The following is a 16,633-nucleotide window of genomic DNA, read 5'->3' on the forward strand; positions in this document are numbered from 1 at the left end:
AGGCCACGTGTTTTGTTCGAGTCCATCTTTTGTAACACTGATGCCAATGAACACCAGTGACTAGGCATGGCACCAGACTATTTTATAATACTATTAACAGATCTGAGTAACACTCCAAAAGTAAGACTTGCATTTGATACGAGTTTATATCAAGACTGCACAACGGTTCATCTTAATCATCATCATCATCATCATCATATTCTACAGTACGGGCATGAGATGTATATTTCCCGCACCGTCATTAATGGCACCAAACCATTACCCAGGCCACCGCGCCGATAGACCCATCAAGAGAGAGAGAGCCCTGGCCGCTGGGGTCCCTGAGAGATTGACTCCCTTTTAGCGTGATAAACACCTTGCCTTTTAGCAACAATCGTGCCGATGATGATACCCCGCTATTATACGTGTTGCATTTTGGGACCCATCTCTCTTTCTTTCATCCATCGGTCTCTAAAACTAATGGATACAGTCATCGTGTTGGATGTGTCTTGGCAAACCCGTTGGGGATGGCACGGTATCATCTCCATCCATCCTCACAACCTCCCCGGAAGAAAAGATGATCTTTGCTCATTGTTCTGTATTGAATATTGTGCCATGATGATAGCCATCCATGGGTCTGTTCGATGATGACCGAAAGGTTAAAACATCTCTCGAGGGATTCCTTTTGTCTTGGTCTTAATTCTTTCCCGTTACTTAACCTATAACTAACATATCGCAGCTCTGTATAGATCTAATGTCTGCTGGAAATTAAAAGCAAAGGCTCAATCCAGCAAGCAAAACGGATATATATATGTGGTTTGCTTAAAGACACTGGACACTATTGGTAATTGTCAAGGACCAGTCTTCTCACTTGGTGTATCTCAACATAGGCATGAAATAACAAACCTGTGAAAATTGAGCTCAATAATTGGTCGTCGAAGTCGTGAGATAATAATGAAAGAAAAAACATCCTTGTCACACGAAGTTGTGTGCGTTTAGATGGTTGATTTCTAGACCTCAAGTTCTAAACTTGAGGTCTCGAAATCAAATTCGTGGAAAATTACTTCTCTCTTGAAAACTACGTCACTTCAGAGGGAGCCGTTTCTCACAATGTTTTTTTACCATCAACCTCTCCCCATTACTCGTTACCAAGTGAGGTTTTATGCTGATAATTATTTTGAGTAATTACCAATAGTGTCCACTGCCTTTAATTCCGAGAAATATTCTCGTTTGATTGGAGGAGAAACTCTGAATGTTATTCATTTCCGATGATATATTATCTTGATTGTGTGTTTAGCCATTTATTACAAAAAGTTACCGGTTACTGGCAAATATTCGTATTAGTCAATTTGAGTCACACCACTGTAACAGAGACCTTTATCACGTGGTCATATTGTGCCAGGTACTCTGTATATACAACAATGACGGTAGCATGAAAAACATGCACCATAATATTTGTTTCCCTTCCAGCCTCGGTTTGGTTACATTGGGTCGAATAAAAGAGAAGCAAGACGGATGGCCGCACCTTGGTAAAAATCTGGTTATTTGTTGATATTTTCCACAACCCGTCAACTTGGTTCTACTCCTTCTCATTGGTAAGTCGCCAAAATGTCCCTTCCCTGTGCAAACAAATCACCTCAGCTCTTAACCTCCCGTCCCACGGGTCTATAAGTCAAGTTCCCGGTGTTTTCTCGAAGAGAAGGTTGGGTGTGGAGGTTGGGTATTAACGCACATCCATACATCAATAAGACGCTTTGTAATTAGGCACTTGTAAACATGGTATCAGGTTTAGTTTAGTTTGGTTTATTACCTTACTATTGCACAAACATCAAAATACATGTAGCAAGAGAACCCATACACGCAGGCCCACTAATGGGGACCCTTCAAAGCACCTTATGTCATCACTGGGACCTGGGACCACCCTAAAACACCTTCACTCCTTTGGAGTATGCGGCATCGGCAGTCAAACAACCAACAATCCCCCTTCGCATTATATATAGCCATTAACTTTGTAGGTATGATGTATTTGTACAAGAACAAGTGCAACAACCGGGATACGAACCCACCTCTCCGATGACTCAGCCACCACAACTTTGAGTTCGATGCTCTGAAACCGCAGCTCAACCACGACACGCGCCAAAAGAAAAATAGCACCCAAATAACTCCAATCATATGAATCTTATTTTCATTATGGGGTTGCATGATTTACAATTACCACCTCTGCCCAATCGTAACTCCTTCATTACCGATACAAAGTTATTCTCTAAAAGCTGTCATGGGATTCACTCTTTAGAAAATATCAAGTCTGTCACTACTGTGATGAGTAGACAGTGGAGCATTGTCAACAGTGTTATGCCAATAGCTGTAAAGTTGAGTGACCGGACGGATACGAATATTGATGTAAAATACACAGATGAGAAAAGATCAGGGTGAACCGGCGGAATTTGAACTTAAAGGCACTGGACACTTGGAGTACATCCCAACATAGGCATAAAATAACAAATCTTTGAAGATTTGGACTCAATTGGTAATCGAAGTTGTAAGAGAATGTTGAAAGAAAAAAACACCTTTGTTGCACAAACTTGTGCGCTTTCAAATGCCTATAAATAGAATGCTTCAGACCTGATTTGTTTGTCATTTAAGTGAGAGATTACCTCTTTCTCAAAAACTACGCTACTTCAGAGGGAGCCGTTTTTTACAATGTTTTGTACTATCAATAGCTCTCATTGTTCGTTACCATGCAAGTAAGTTTAATGCTAGCAATTATTTTGAGTACCAATAGTTGACAGTGATGTTAAATGATTGGGAACTGTTTCTCTATACTAGAAAAAAACCCATTATTTTGATTGTAAGACTTTAACTCTCTCATCTTTATTTCGCACTTTTAAGTCTAACCTTTACTTCCCAGAATGTCATCCTTTGTTTTCTTTTTGTAAAGCTTTAATTTTCTTCCTGCTTTTTGAATCGTGTTTTTAAAGCTATTTTCCCTTTTCTTCTTCTTGGCATAGGATTGGCCTAGATTTTATGTTGATATTATCCAGCTATCAGAAATTTACTTTTTATTAAGTATCAAAATAAACCCATCAAAACAACAAGGTAGGCCTACATGGAAATAACTTCCCCTCCATTTCGCAACCATCCGTATATATCTTGTTTTCCTTCGTGTCCCGCCTTTACCCGATCTCATTAAGAACGGCACACACAATGTGGAGTCCATGACCGGTGTGTGTGTATTCCCGAAGCACCAAACATCTTACACTATCCCCATCATCTCGTCGTCTTGAAAGGTAAAGCCCCGTCCATCATTTATCATGGTTTGTATTTATATATTACTTGCATCATCCGGTTGCCATCTCTCCAGAGCCGCAGATGGGTAAAAGCTTTGTAAGTAGGCTCTATAATGCTTAAGAATTTCCGTCTTCGCCCGAGTCACACTAGACTCGCTCTCCGGTTGCCTTAATAGCCATTTTGTTGTTGCCAGCTGAATATTTCAGCGCGTTTCCTGGCCTAGTGAATAGGCCAGTCTGATATGGGTCCGGTATTTGACACCTGTCGCCTGTACCACTTCATTAACACAGTTTAATCTTCCACTATGACTGTATGCCCTCAGATTTATGCCGTTGCTTCTATTTATATATAAACCACTCTGATATAGGAACAACTTGACGTGTGTTTCACTCCTCTCATGTGCATTTATAAAAAAATATATATATCCACTGTCCTTTTGATATAGTGGCTGGAGTGAGGGGGTTGGTATGGGGCGATATTTCATGCCTGTATTTATGGGGACAGATGGCGTGGAAGCCTTGAGCGACTGTGGCATCAATGAATTGCCATCCACGTCGTGTCCTGACGAGATATGAGTCAGTTGCCTCTCCCTGGTGTAGGATGCACAATATTTGATGTTTATGAGGCAGTCCGAATTTGAATTCCGATGTTGTTGTGCTGAGCAATTTTAAACGAGACACGATCACGAATACTTGGTTGAACATTTCAATACCGACACCTGTTTTCGGAAACACTAGACAATTACTCAAAATAACTGTTAGCATAAAAACTTACTTGGTAACGAGCAATGGAGTGCTTTTGATAGTATAAACCATTGTGAAAAACGGTTCTCTCTAAAGTAACGTAGTTTTTGAGAAAGAGGTAATTTCTCACTCAAATAAGACTTCAGGCCGGAAGCCTTTTATTATGCATCACCTGAAAGCACAAGATGCAACAATTAATGGTGTTTTTTTCTTTCACCATTCTCTTGCAACTTCGATGACATATTGAGCCCAACCAACAGGTTTGTTATTATATGCATAATATGTTACCGTACACCAATCGAGAATACTGGTATTTGACAGTTTACCAAACGTGTCCAGTGCCTTTAGCACACACTAACACATTTCCTCAGCATTATTATTTTCTTTTTTTACTGATTTTTTTTCTTCTCTTCTTCTTCCACTGCCGCCGAAACAGCGCAGCAGAAGTTAAGGTTTTATTACACACATTGGACATTATTATTAGTAAAGTGATAGTCCCATCTTCCCAACATCATCAGGTAGTTTTGTAGAGCAGTAATATATCATTGCAGAAGATGATGAACTGCGAGAGTTTTCTGATGGCCTCGGTTGCTTATCCAATGTCACCCGATCCTGGTTGGACCGACCAACCGCATCGTAGCGCCGAGTCTATCTCACGCTCAGTCGCCCAGCCAAATTGTCCAACGATGCCAAAGTGTTCCATGAATCTGCTTCTCCGGATACAAACGTACGGAGCTCCATGAGTGCCATCCCACTTATTGAGATACTGACATAATTTATCTCATCAAGACGACTTATTTCGTGGTATAAGTTAACTTACCGACATATTTTATCTAGCTAAGTCGACTTATTCAAAACAATCAGTCGACTATTAGCAACATAGTTTATCTCACCAAGTCGACTTAGATAAAACAAAAGGTCGACTTGCTGACATAATTTGTCTTGCCAAGTCAACTTACTGAGAGTACTAAGCCAACTTACCGACATAACTTATCTCGCCAAGTCGACTTAGATAAAACAATAAGTCAACTTGCTGACATAATTTATTTCAACAAGTCGATTTACTGAGAGTACTAAGTCGACATACTGACATAATTTACCTCGCCAAGTCGAATTAGATAAAACAATAAGTCAACTTGCTGACATAATTTACCTCACCAAGTCGACTTACTGAGAGTACTAAGTCGACATACTGACATAATTTACCTCGCCAAGTCGACTTAGATAAAACAATAAGTCAACTTGCTGACATAATTTATTTCAACAAGTCGACTTACCGAGAGTAATAAGTCGACTTACTGACATAATTTATCTCACCAAGTCGACTTTATAGATAAAATGGCAAGTCGACTTACTGACATATTATCTCACCAAGTCGACCTAGATAAAATGATAAATGGACTTACTGACATAATTCATCTCAACCAGTCGACTAATTAAGAAGTTTACTTATACACAGCCTGCACACGTTGCAACGTGTGTGTATTGAGATTGCAAGTTAGGGCCCGCGTGATCGCTAATAATGTGGGGGCGTTTTTCGTGCCTTGGATGCAGAAAAATAACCACAATCTAAGACTTGAATCCAGTCTACACCTCGTCCAACTCCGGTTGTATTAGTCAATTCAGGCATCCTCTTCAATTTTATTTTATGTAACAAGCAAAATGATTAATTTACTGATTTTATTTAAAAAATGGTAATGGCTGTTAGCAAACTGCGTCCAACTAACACTACATGGTGTAGTACTTGCAAAATAGTGTTACTGGCCTGACGTTTTGACCCTACTAAATGGCTACGTGAGAAGAATGAGACAATAAATCATGAATTCAGTTCAAAAAGATAAAAGTTTGTTTTCGTCATATTATTCATCAAACTATAAGCCTTTACACAATTAAAATCTTCACAACAAAATGTATAATGGAAGGTACCAGACAGCACGGAGCCGAGTTGAAAAGTGACAATACCAAAGTGCAACCATCAGCCGTTGTCAAAAGGATAAAAAGGTTGTTGTCGCCACACCCAACCCCTTATATTCAACGAACCATGTGAATCTATTCACAAAACCTTGTAAAGAATATCCATGCATAGATTTGTCAGGTGCATAAAATTATGTGCCACTATTGTACAGATGACGTGTTCAAACATGTCTAACCATCAATTGATTTATGTTGACTTCTTGGTTTCTGTAAGTCAATTTGTCGATATAAATTATATCAGTAAGTTGACTTATTATTTTATCTAAGTCGACTTGGTGAGATAATTTTTATCAGTAAGTTGACTTATTACTCTCAGTAAGTCGACTTGGTGAGGTAAATTATGTCAGCAAGTTGACTTATTGTTTTATCTAAGTCGACTTGGCGAGATAAATTATGTCAGTAAGTCGACTTAGTACTCTCAGTAAGTCGACTAATTATGTTATCTAAGTCGACTTGAAGATACATATTTTGTCAGAAAGTCGACTTAATATTCTCAGTAATTCAACTTGGCGAAATAAGTTATGTCAGCAAGTTGACTTATTGTTTTATCTAAGTCGACTTGGTGAGATAAATTATGTCAGAAAGTCGACTTATTACATTCAGTAAGTCGACTTGTTGAAAAAAATTATGTCAGCAAGTTGACTTCTTGTTTTATCTAAGTCGACTTGGCGAGATAAATTATGTCAGTAAGTCGAGTTAGTACCCTCAGTAAGTCGACTTGGCGAGATAATTTATGTCAGTAAGTCGACTTAGTACTCTCAGTAAGTCGACTTGGCGAGACAAATTATGTCAGCAAGTCGACTTTTTGTTTTATCTAAGTCGACTTGGTGAGATAACCTATGTTGCTTAGTCGACTAATTGTTTTGAATAAGTCGACTAAGCTAGATAAAATATGTCGGTAAGTTAACTTATACCACGAAATAAGTCGTCTTGATGAGATAAATTATGTCGGTATCTCAATATGTGGGATGGCACTCCTGGAGCTCCGTACAAACGATATAAGCACACGTCATATAATATGTAGGTTTAAAGATTATGGTCGCTCCAGAACTGTTTTCGTATTTTTTTTATTTTAGCAAAAAAAAAGCTTCGAACTTTCACCTTGAGATCTACGCAATGTTAATTAATTTAATATCGTCAAGACCACCTATTGAAACTTAAGTTGTCGACAACTGTGGCAGTTTAACTCATCAAGACAACCGTTCCAAGATATCAACTTGTCGTGATAGTTTGTCTCGTCATAACGACTCTTTGAAACTTGAAGATATCGACATTTTGTGATTATTGTTCTCGTAAAAACGATTTATTGAAACTAAGACAGTATTTTGACTGAGCGAGTTTATCAATAAAAGTTGGCTTCCAGTCAGGTGATGTTGCGAGAGAAATCTCTCAACTCCCAATGCCATCAACATTTTCAGACGAATACTTTTAACATTATATGTTTAGGCCACTAACACAAATGGACTGGTGTGTCCGAATGAAAGTGTTGTACGCACTACTGAGGGACGGCACGGCTTACATGTGCAAGACCGTGCAGGTCCCGCGCGATTTTGAACACTAAACTGTCCACGTGCATTGCTAGGCGCGCGCTGTAACAGTTTTATGTATCGAAGTGCAAGATACAAAAATCACCTGACCCTCTTAAGCTCAATTTGAAAGTCGCGCGTGCACCCTCGAGATCTATGGAACGCCAAAGAGGCATTTAATCATCGGTGATGGTCTTTTGCAACCGGTGATCAAATTTGTCATCGGTGGTGGTCCTAAGCGAGCGGTGATAAAACACGATCGGTGGTCCATTTTAGCGATCGGCCATGCATATTCATGATCGGTGATGGTATATAGCGATCGGTCATGCATATTCACGACCGTTGATGGCTTTTTGCAATCGGTGGTCAACTTTAGTGATCGGTGGTGGCTTTTTGCAATCGGTCAACTTTAGTGATCGGTGGTGGCTTTTTGCAATCGGTCAACGTTAGGGATCGGTGGTGGCTTTTTGCAGTTGGTCAACTTTAGGGATCAGTGATGGCTTTTTGCATGCGGTCAACTTTAGTGATCGGTGGTGGCTTTTTGCAATCGGTCAACTTTAGGGATCGGTGATGGCTTTTTGCAATCGGTCAACTTAAGGGATCGGAGGTGGCTTTTTGCAATCAGTCAACTTTAGGGATCGGTGGTGGCTTTTTGCAATCGGTCAACTTTTGCAACCGGTGATGGGATTTTGGGATATCCGAATTTTGCGTCCGGTCGGTGCAGGCCTACTTCAAAACCTATTATCGTGTAGATTGTGGATATTGGTTGTTGTTATTTTCTAGTTCACACCACCATCGAGGAATAAATTACACTCACCAGCGGGTTGACTGACTTGCCAAACATTTTTAGAAGAGTACCATTTTATAACTATGTAAGGGGGAACGCAACAAACATCAAATTAATCAGCTCTTTCTAAAAAGATAATAATAATAATAACAAATGGGTAGGAGAGGGTGTGGAAGGGTTATCTATGTCCCACAATTGGTTGTCGTTTTCCGGAAATGGTGTATGCCGGGGAAATACAAATATTTATATTCAGTGAAGGGAAATGTTTTTGAACAAGAGTCTCTACCGATAGTTTTGTGTGTAAGGGGAAATCTGAAATCATACAAGTAGCCCTGTGTAAACAGACCCGGAGGTGAGAACATTATGACCACACAAAAACCGTTTTGATGGATAACACATATTATGTGCATCATGAATGTGATGGACAAACACAGACCGGGACGCACTCAACACGTTTTATAAAAGGCTAGGTAAAGTATTATACAAATATTTCCTTGTAATAAACGGAGAGGCACGTATTAATTGAATCCAAAGCGAAAAACGTACTATATAAAGTTCTTAATTTAGGGGGGGGGGGTGTATAAAGTATAAAGATAAAAGAGTTAAATCTTATATAAAATTGAAGCTTGAAAATAAACTTTACTCTAAACGTAATTTTGTTTTAAATTAACCTTGTGATCTTCATTTGCATATTTAATTAGTAAATCTTAGTAGAGCGCCATATCTCAAGAAGTATACTTCCGGGTCAACCGGAAGTTGGCCCATTTTTTTGTTTCAGTTATACTACACAATCAATCTTCATTTTTTGTTTCAGTTATAGACTCCTTTTAAAAATTTACTTTGGAAAACCGTGACCCCATGTTGACCTCTATTTTCGGGTCAACCTGAATTGGGATCAGATCTCAAGACCTATACAACCTATTTCAAACTTGTTCCAGTTTCCGCGACCCCATGTTGACCTCTACTTCCGGGTCAACCGGAAGTGGGACCATATCTCAAGAACTATACAACCGATTTTCAAACTTTTTTTTCAGTTGCACACTCCTTTGTGTTAAATATTAACTTTGAAAAATGTGTCCCCTTGTTGACCTCTACTTCAGGGTCAACCGGAAGTGGGACCATACCTCAAGAACTACACCACTAATTTTCAAACCCTTTTTTACTTAGAGACTCTTTGAGCATTAAGGATTAACCTTAACAAAATTTGGCCCCCATATTGACCTAGCTCTACTTCCAGGTCAACCGGAAGTGGGACAATATCCCAAGAACTTCACAACCTATGTTCAAACCTTTTTTCAGTACAGTATCGGGCCAATGGTGGCATGTACCGGCGTCGAGTTTCGATACGGTGCCGTTAGTTATGATGATGATATTGAGCCAGAATTGTGCCAGTGCTGGCCTTCTTCCGGTCAAGCGTCATGTCCTTGCTAGTAAAGTGCCCACACTGGGCCAATGTCGGTTTTATAGAGGCAAACTATTTTAGTTAGGACGGAGGTTTGCCTGTCTTGGCCAATATTGGTTTTGTGCGGCACACCGTTTCGGCAAAGTGATGAACCTTTAATGGGCCAATGCTTGTTTTGTAGCGGTGCACCATTTTGGGAAAGTGGTAGAAAACCTGCAGTGGTCCAATACTGGTTTTGTAGCACACCATTTGGGAAAACAGGCGGAAAACCTCTCATTGAGCCAATACTGGTTTTGTAGCTGCACACCATATTTGTCAAAATGGTGTCATATAGAAAACCTTTTCGGGGCCAATCATGCCAATACTGGCTTTGGCAAAACGGTAAAGAAATATGTTCTAATTACTAAACCGACTTGATATTTAAAAAGGAATTAGCCCATGCAAGTTATTGAAGCTGGGGTGGATTTCACAAAGAGTTAAGACTAGTCTTTCTCGAGTTAGGAAGAGTTAATCGTCCTAACTTAGGACTAGCCATACGTTTCTTTCATCTCCAAAGACTATGTCCTAAGTTAGGACTAGGCCTAACTCTCTGTGAAATCGACCCCTGATGGTACCGGCATTTTGAGAAACCGAATACTATTAATAAAACAACATTCTAAACTGTATACCTCCTTTATTATTTTATTGGTTTTTACATAGCATTTTTAATGTGATTTATTCATTGCTGCTGTTTTTTCATTTTTTATGTTTTGTGTTTATCATGGACAACTACACTTTATTGTAATGAACTTTTTTATTGCAAAGTAATTTCATTTAAATTTAATATATTTGATATACTTTTTGCATTTTTATTTTATTAATAAAAACTTACGAGTTAAAATGCTGGTTGAATTTTCGTCTGATAATGAAAGTTTTACTTTCTGTCATCTGTCTACTGGTTTGTTGGCGGCACACCATTTTGGCAAAATGGTAGAAAACCTCTATTGTGCCAACACTGGTTTTGTAGCTGCACCATAGACAATCTTTTCTGGGCCAATACTTTTTTTTAGCGCCACGCCATTTTGACAAAATGGTATAGAAAACTTTTTCTGGGCCAATACTGGTTTCGAAGTGACACACCATTTTGGCAAATAATGGTATAAAACAACTTTTTTGTGCCAATACTGATTTGGTAACGGCCACCATTGGGCCGGCATTGAACCGACATTGGTCATAATATGCAATTTTCAAGGCAGAGTATCAAAGCTGTGGCACAGGATGTCTTAAGATTGTCGAAACAATTAAAAAATGACAAAGTAATGTAATTTCTTGAGATTTTTTTTTGCTATAAAATACCCAAAAAATTGTAGATATTAATAAATCTTGATTGCAATAATGTAATAATTTGGAATAACTGATTGCCCAATGTATGTATTTTATCTGGGTATAAAATGGTACTCTTCTAAAAATGTTTGGCAAGTCAGTCAACCCGCTGGTGAGTGTAATTTATTCCCCCACGGTGGTGTGAAGTAGAAAATAACAACAATTAATATCCACAATCTACACAATCATAGGTTTTGAAGTAGGCCTGCACCGACCGGACGCAAAATTCGGATATCCCAAAATTCCATCACCGGTTGCAAAAGTTGACCGATTGCAAAAAGCCACCACCGATCCCTAAAGTTGACTGATTGCAAAAAGCCACCACCGATCCCTGAAGTTGACCGATTGCAAAAAGCCACCACCGATTACTAAAGTTGACCGATTGCAAAATTCCATCACCGATCCCTAAAGTTGACCGATTGCAAAAAGCCACCACCGATCCCTAAAGTTGACCGATTGCAAAAAGCCATCACCGATCCCTAAAGTTGACCGATTGCAAAAAGCCACCACCGATCACTAAAGTTGACCGATTGCAAAAAGCCACCACCGATCACTAACGTTGACCGATTGCAAAAAGCAATCACCGATCCCTAAAGTTGACCGATTGCAAAAAGCCACCACCGATCACTAAAGTTGACCGATTGCAAAAAGCCACCACCGATCACTAAAGTTGACCACCGATTGCAAAAAGCCATCACCGGTCGTGAATATGCATGACCGATCACTAATACCATCACCGATCATGAATATGCATGGCCGATCGCTAAAATGGACCACCGATCGTGTTTTATCACCGATTGCTAAAGTTGATCACCGATCGCATAGGACCACCACCGATGACAAATTTGATCACCGGTTGCAAAAGACCATCACCGATAATTAAATGCCTCTTTGGCGTTCCATAGAGATCTAGGGCTTCAGCAACTGCACTTTCAAAGGCAATGCACAGTTTCGAAAAATGAAGCACAACATCAAGACAGACTAGTGGAAAACCTGTCACGAGCAATAAACATTACGTCGTACTAGGGCTGGTATAATCCACATTGTGCTTAGCTAAACATGCAAAATACAACCTCATCTTTCACAAAACCCCGTTTTATTGAGTCAGTATATTTCTTTATAGACAAATATTTAAAGGCACTGGACACTTTGGGTAATTACTCAAAACAATTGTTAGCATAAAAACTTAATTGGTAACGAGTAATGGGGAGCTGTTGATAGTATAAAACATTGTGAGAAACGGCTCCCTGTGAAGTAACGTAGTTTTCGAGAAAGAAATTTCCTACTAAAATATTTGAATTTGATTTCGAGACCTAAGAATTAGACTTTTAGGTCCCAAAGTCAAGCATCTGAAAGCACACAACTTCGTTTGACAAGGGTGTTTTTCCCATTATTATCTCGCAACTTCGATGACCAATTGAGTTCAAATTTTAGCAGGTTTGTTATTTTGTGCATATTATGTTGAGATGCACCAAGGGAGAAGACTGGTTTTCGACAATTACCAAAGTTGTCAAGGGTCTTTAAGGAAACAGAAGCGATACAAGTCCTTTGAAATTATTCGAACCTTCATAACGTAAACAGACACAGAGAGGAGGGGTACATTTTCGTGGCTTTTGCTGCAGTTGCAGCTGCTGCTCTAAGTTGTCGTTGTTGTGTTGTCCCGTTCCATCAATGCAACTGTTGTTGTTGTTGTTGTTGTTTTTGTTGTTGATGTTTTTGTATCATCTATAGGTTCATGGCAAAGGAGTTAAAGAATCTGTCCGCAAGCAGTGATGACTATTAGGCAAAAGTAGGCCTTTAGTTTAGTTCTTCTAGCATGCCAGAGTCCTTGCTACAGGAGTAGAGAGTTAATACGCATGATTTTTGAGGCAGCCCTCACCTCTTGGGAAATAAAAAAGCCACACTTATATTGGCACAAAGACTGGCGTTACGATGACAAAGCCTATGGGGAAGGAACCCAAAGTTCCTTTTTAGCTCTCGGTTTATGTTTGTCAGATGGTCCCGGGTGACCCGGTCAAGGAATTGCCAATATATTGCCTCTTTGAGTGTATATATGCAACATCAGACTATATATACTCCGGGCTATCCTACTTGACTGATTATTACCTGACTGTGTGGACGCAACTGCCTGACGGAATGGTTTGGGGAATCCCACTCGCCTCTGTTTAATTTCCTCCAAATAGTCCAGAGAGTTCCGTGGAGGTTTCGATACCGGAGGATGTTATCATTCTCCGGATCATCGGAACCAAATATTCACGCCACTTTGGGGGAAAATATTTGACGAGAATAAAAAAAAACTGAACCTAAAATGAGTCTTGACCGTAAAATGACCGCGAATGAAAGTCAATGACCGGCCCCATCTGAGAGGTTGTTTAGTATTGTGTTTATTCAATAGCTGAATGGTGGTTTTTTCATCTAATGAACGCACGCACCCCAAATTGAAATTAAAAATAGAGCTTTATAGTACAGTCATACATCATGGTCTTTATACACTGGTGATGAGGAACGACCCATTAGCGAATAACCTATGGTGTAGTTTGGCAAGGAAAATGATTTCCCGTGGGAGGCCGACGATTGTTTGCGGAGTCACTGCGAGTGATTATATTGCATATGACAGCATTTAAATTTGCGTCACCAAACACTCAGTATTTAACGGTGACCAATCTAATATTCAGGGAACAGCAGTCAACACGTAAGAAAAAGCACAATCGATGTCTTTACCATGGCTGTTGGACCAGTAAGCTTGTGCACGCTCGCATTGGACTGGGGGTCGAGGTGATTCGGTGTGTTCCTTTCACAAAACAATAATGTTTCGCTTGACTTTATAATTTTGTATGCGACTATCTTTTTCAAATTGAATCTATGATACCCAAGAGCTTTGACGATGATTTGAAACACAACAAAACAATCAACTATAATCCAAATTGTGTCATTCAGGTCTATGCGTACTTTTGACAATGACTAATGTTGGGAGAAATAATTTCCTCTGCAATTACTATACTTTATGGTTCAATCAAATCTTCTCGCGCTGAAGTTAGTTTTGATTTAGATTTCCCAAACTGAGCAAACTCATCAGAACGTCCACAAAACTGCTGACAAAGTACTCAGACCAATTTTCGCTGTGTTCTTGAACATGGTAATGATCTCATCGGTGCATGGATCTAGTCTTTGCTCTTTGATTTCATTTGTATGAATTTTTATTAATATGTTGGTTTGGCTGATGCTTCTTGTAAATAATATGCCATAAATGAAGACACTTTAATCATTAAGTTATTCATCAGACCGTTGTTGATTATAACCAAGAATATTGGAACACAACTGCGTGTCCACGGTCAGTTTGCTGAAATTGGGGTAAAAATAAAAATGGTGATTTTGTTATTGCAAAACCGGCCAAGTTCGCATCACAAGGACCAATTTGTCGACGAGTTGCTGAATTAACTGATACCCATAGTCATACTCAAAAATATGTGTTGTGTATCAGGAAAAACTAAGTCTTGTGTTGTGTGAGCTTAGCCTAATGCCGTACCCACAACCTGTTCTCGTTCGTACCATCTCGTACGTTCGACTAATTTATCTGGACGTAGTCTACGACTATTATCTCGTATACTGGTACCTGAAACTTATTATCTCGTACCTAATACGCGTTCATATCTCGTAAGACGTATTAACTCGTACCAAAGACTTATTATTTGCATACATTTTCTTCGTTTATTATTTTCATACATTTTCTTCGTCAAAGCCACATTAGTTACCCCAATGATAAATACTTAGGTTTTAATCTATCTATATATCCATCCTTATCTTTAGATCGATAGAAAGATAGATAGATAGGTTAAAACTTTTACTGTGTGTCCTTAATCCTGCATGACACAGAATATCGTGGCTCCGTAGATACACCGTAGATATTAATTTGAAGTCCACACCTTTAGCTCCAATTCGAAGAATTTAACCTACACTTTTACAATAAGGGATATAAACTTGGTAAACGGTTGATAATGTTTTCCTAAAACTTTAACAAGCGATCTTTACGCATACATTTCTTCTTCAAGTTCCTCATATATTTCTTCTTTAAGTTATACAAGGGGATTTTAACAATGTTCTTGCATAGTAAGGCAATCTTTAAGACCAACTGAGTTGAAATTGCCAATGGATATAGCTTTTATATCATATTTAAAATGTGCGCCTCTTTCGAAAGAAAAAAATACCTTTAAAGGGACTGGACACTATTGGTAATTACTCAAAATAATTCTTAGCATAAAACCTTACTTGGTAGCGAGCAATGGGGAGAGGTTGATAGTATAAAACATTGTGAGAAACAGCTCCCTCTGAAGTGACGTCGTTTTTTGAGAAAGAAGTAGTTTCTCACTAAAATATCTCAATTGAATTCAAGACCTAGGCTGAGGTCTCGAATTCTAGCATGAAAGCACACAACTTGTACGACAAGGGTGCCTTTTCTTCCAGTATTTCTCTTGCAACTTCGACGACCAATTGAGGTCAAATTTTCAAAGGTTTGTTATTTTATGCATATGTTGAGATACACCAACTGTGCAGGCTGGTCTTTGACAATTACCAATAGTGTCCACTGCCTTTAATAATTACCAAATGTGTACAGTGCCTTTAAAGGACAACTTACTGGTGTTATACTTTTGTCTATTTTAGTGCTGATTGAATGACAATCAATGACGTCAATATACCCTGGACAAAAAAAAATCCTAATAGTTTGTGGCTATAGAATGATACCCGATATATCCGCTTACCTAGACAGGGGCCCGGGCCATCCTCCTCTCTAACGGCTGACAACCACCCGTCTGCTCCCTGACAACAAAAAATATCACTCGTGTTACAGTTCGCCCATTCTGACAATCCACCTGTTTTCTCGTTATTGCGCTAAACTACTGCCCTACATCTACAGAGGCATCTTCCGGATCGTATTATTGTCATAATATAACCCATCACAGATATGTCTAGAGATATGCCCCTACAGATGTTGGGTCCTCCAGATATGACAACTCGGATGCCTTTTTGTGAGATTGAGCCGGCTCCAGGAAGACTTGTGTGCTGCTTCCTGCGTTTGGCTTTTTTTCCCGCAATCTCACTTTTCACTTACTAATTTCCGTGCTTTGGTACTGAGGGAGTTGCCTGCTGAGAAAGTGATACGTTTTTCCTTGTGCCAGTATCTTGACTTATTATCAGATGTGTATTGTATTTGTTTCTGTTCCCTCACAGTCAAGCAAGTTTGTCTGTTGATTTATTTGCCTTGTCTGCTGATTTACTTGCCCTACAAATGACTTGAGTTGGAAGAAATATCTCTATGACATTTCGTGTTACACAATTTTTTTTTCTTCTTCAGATTTTCTGATGCATTTTAAGCGAACAAACCACAGGTGTATACTCAAACACGTCATCGTTTTCACTCGCCGTTTGAATTACAAAAGATCAACATAACAAACTGAATTGTTTTACTGTTTTCTGCGTATTCTAGTCAAAGGATCACTTAAAAAGAGTTTAATTGAATCTGCATTTAACTGTTATTAAAAATGGCAATGACATAAGATAGAGTATGGCACACAAG

This window comes from Asterias rubens, chromosome 1 (genome assembly GCF_902459465.1).
Source record: "Asterias rubens chromosome 1, eAstRub1.3, whole genome shotgun sequence".
Lineage (NCBI taxonomy): Eukaryota > Metazoa > Echinodermata > Asteroidea > Forcipulatida > Asteriidae > Asterias > Asterias rubens.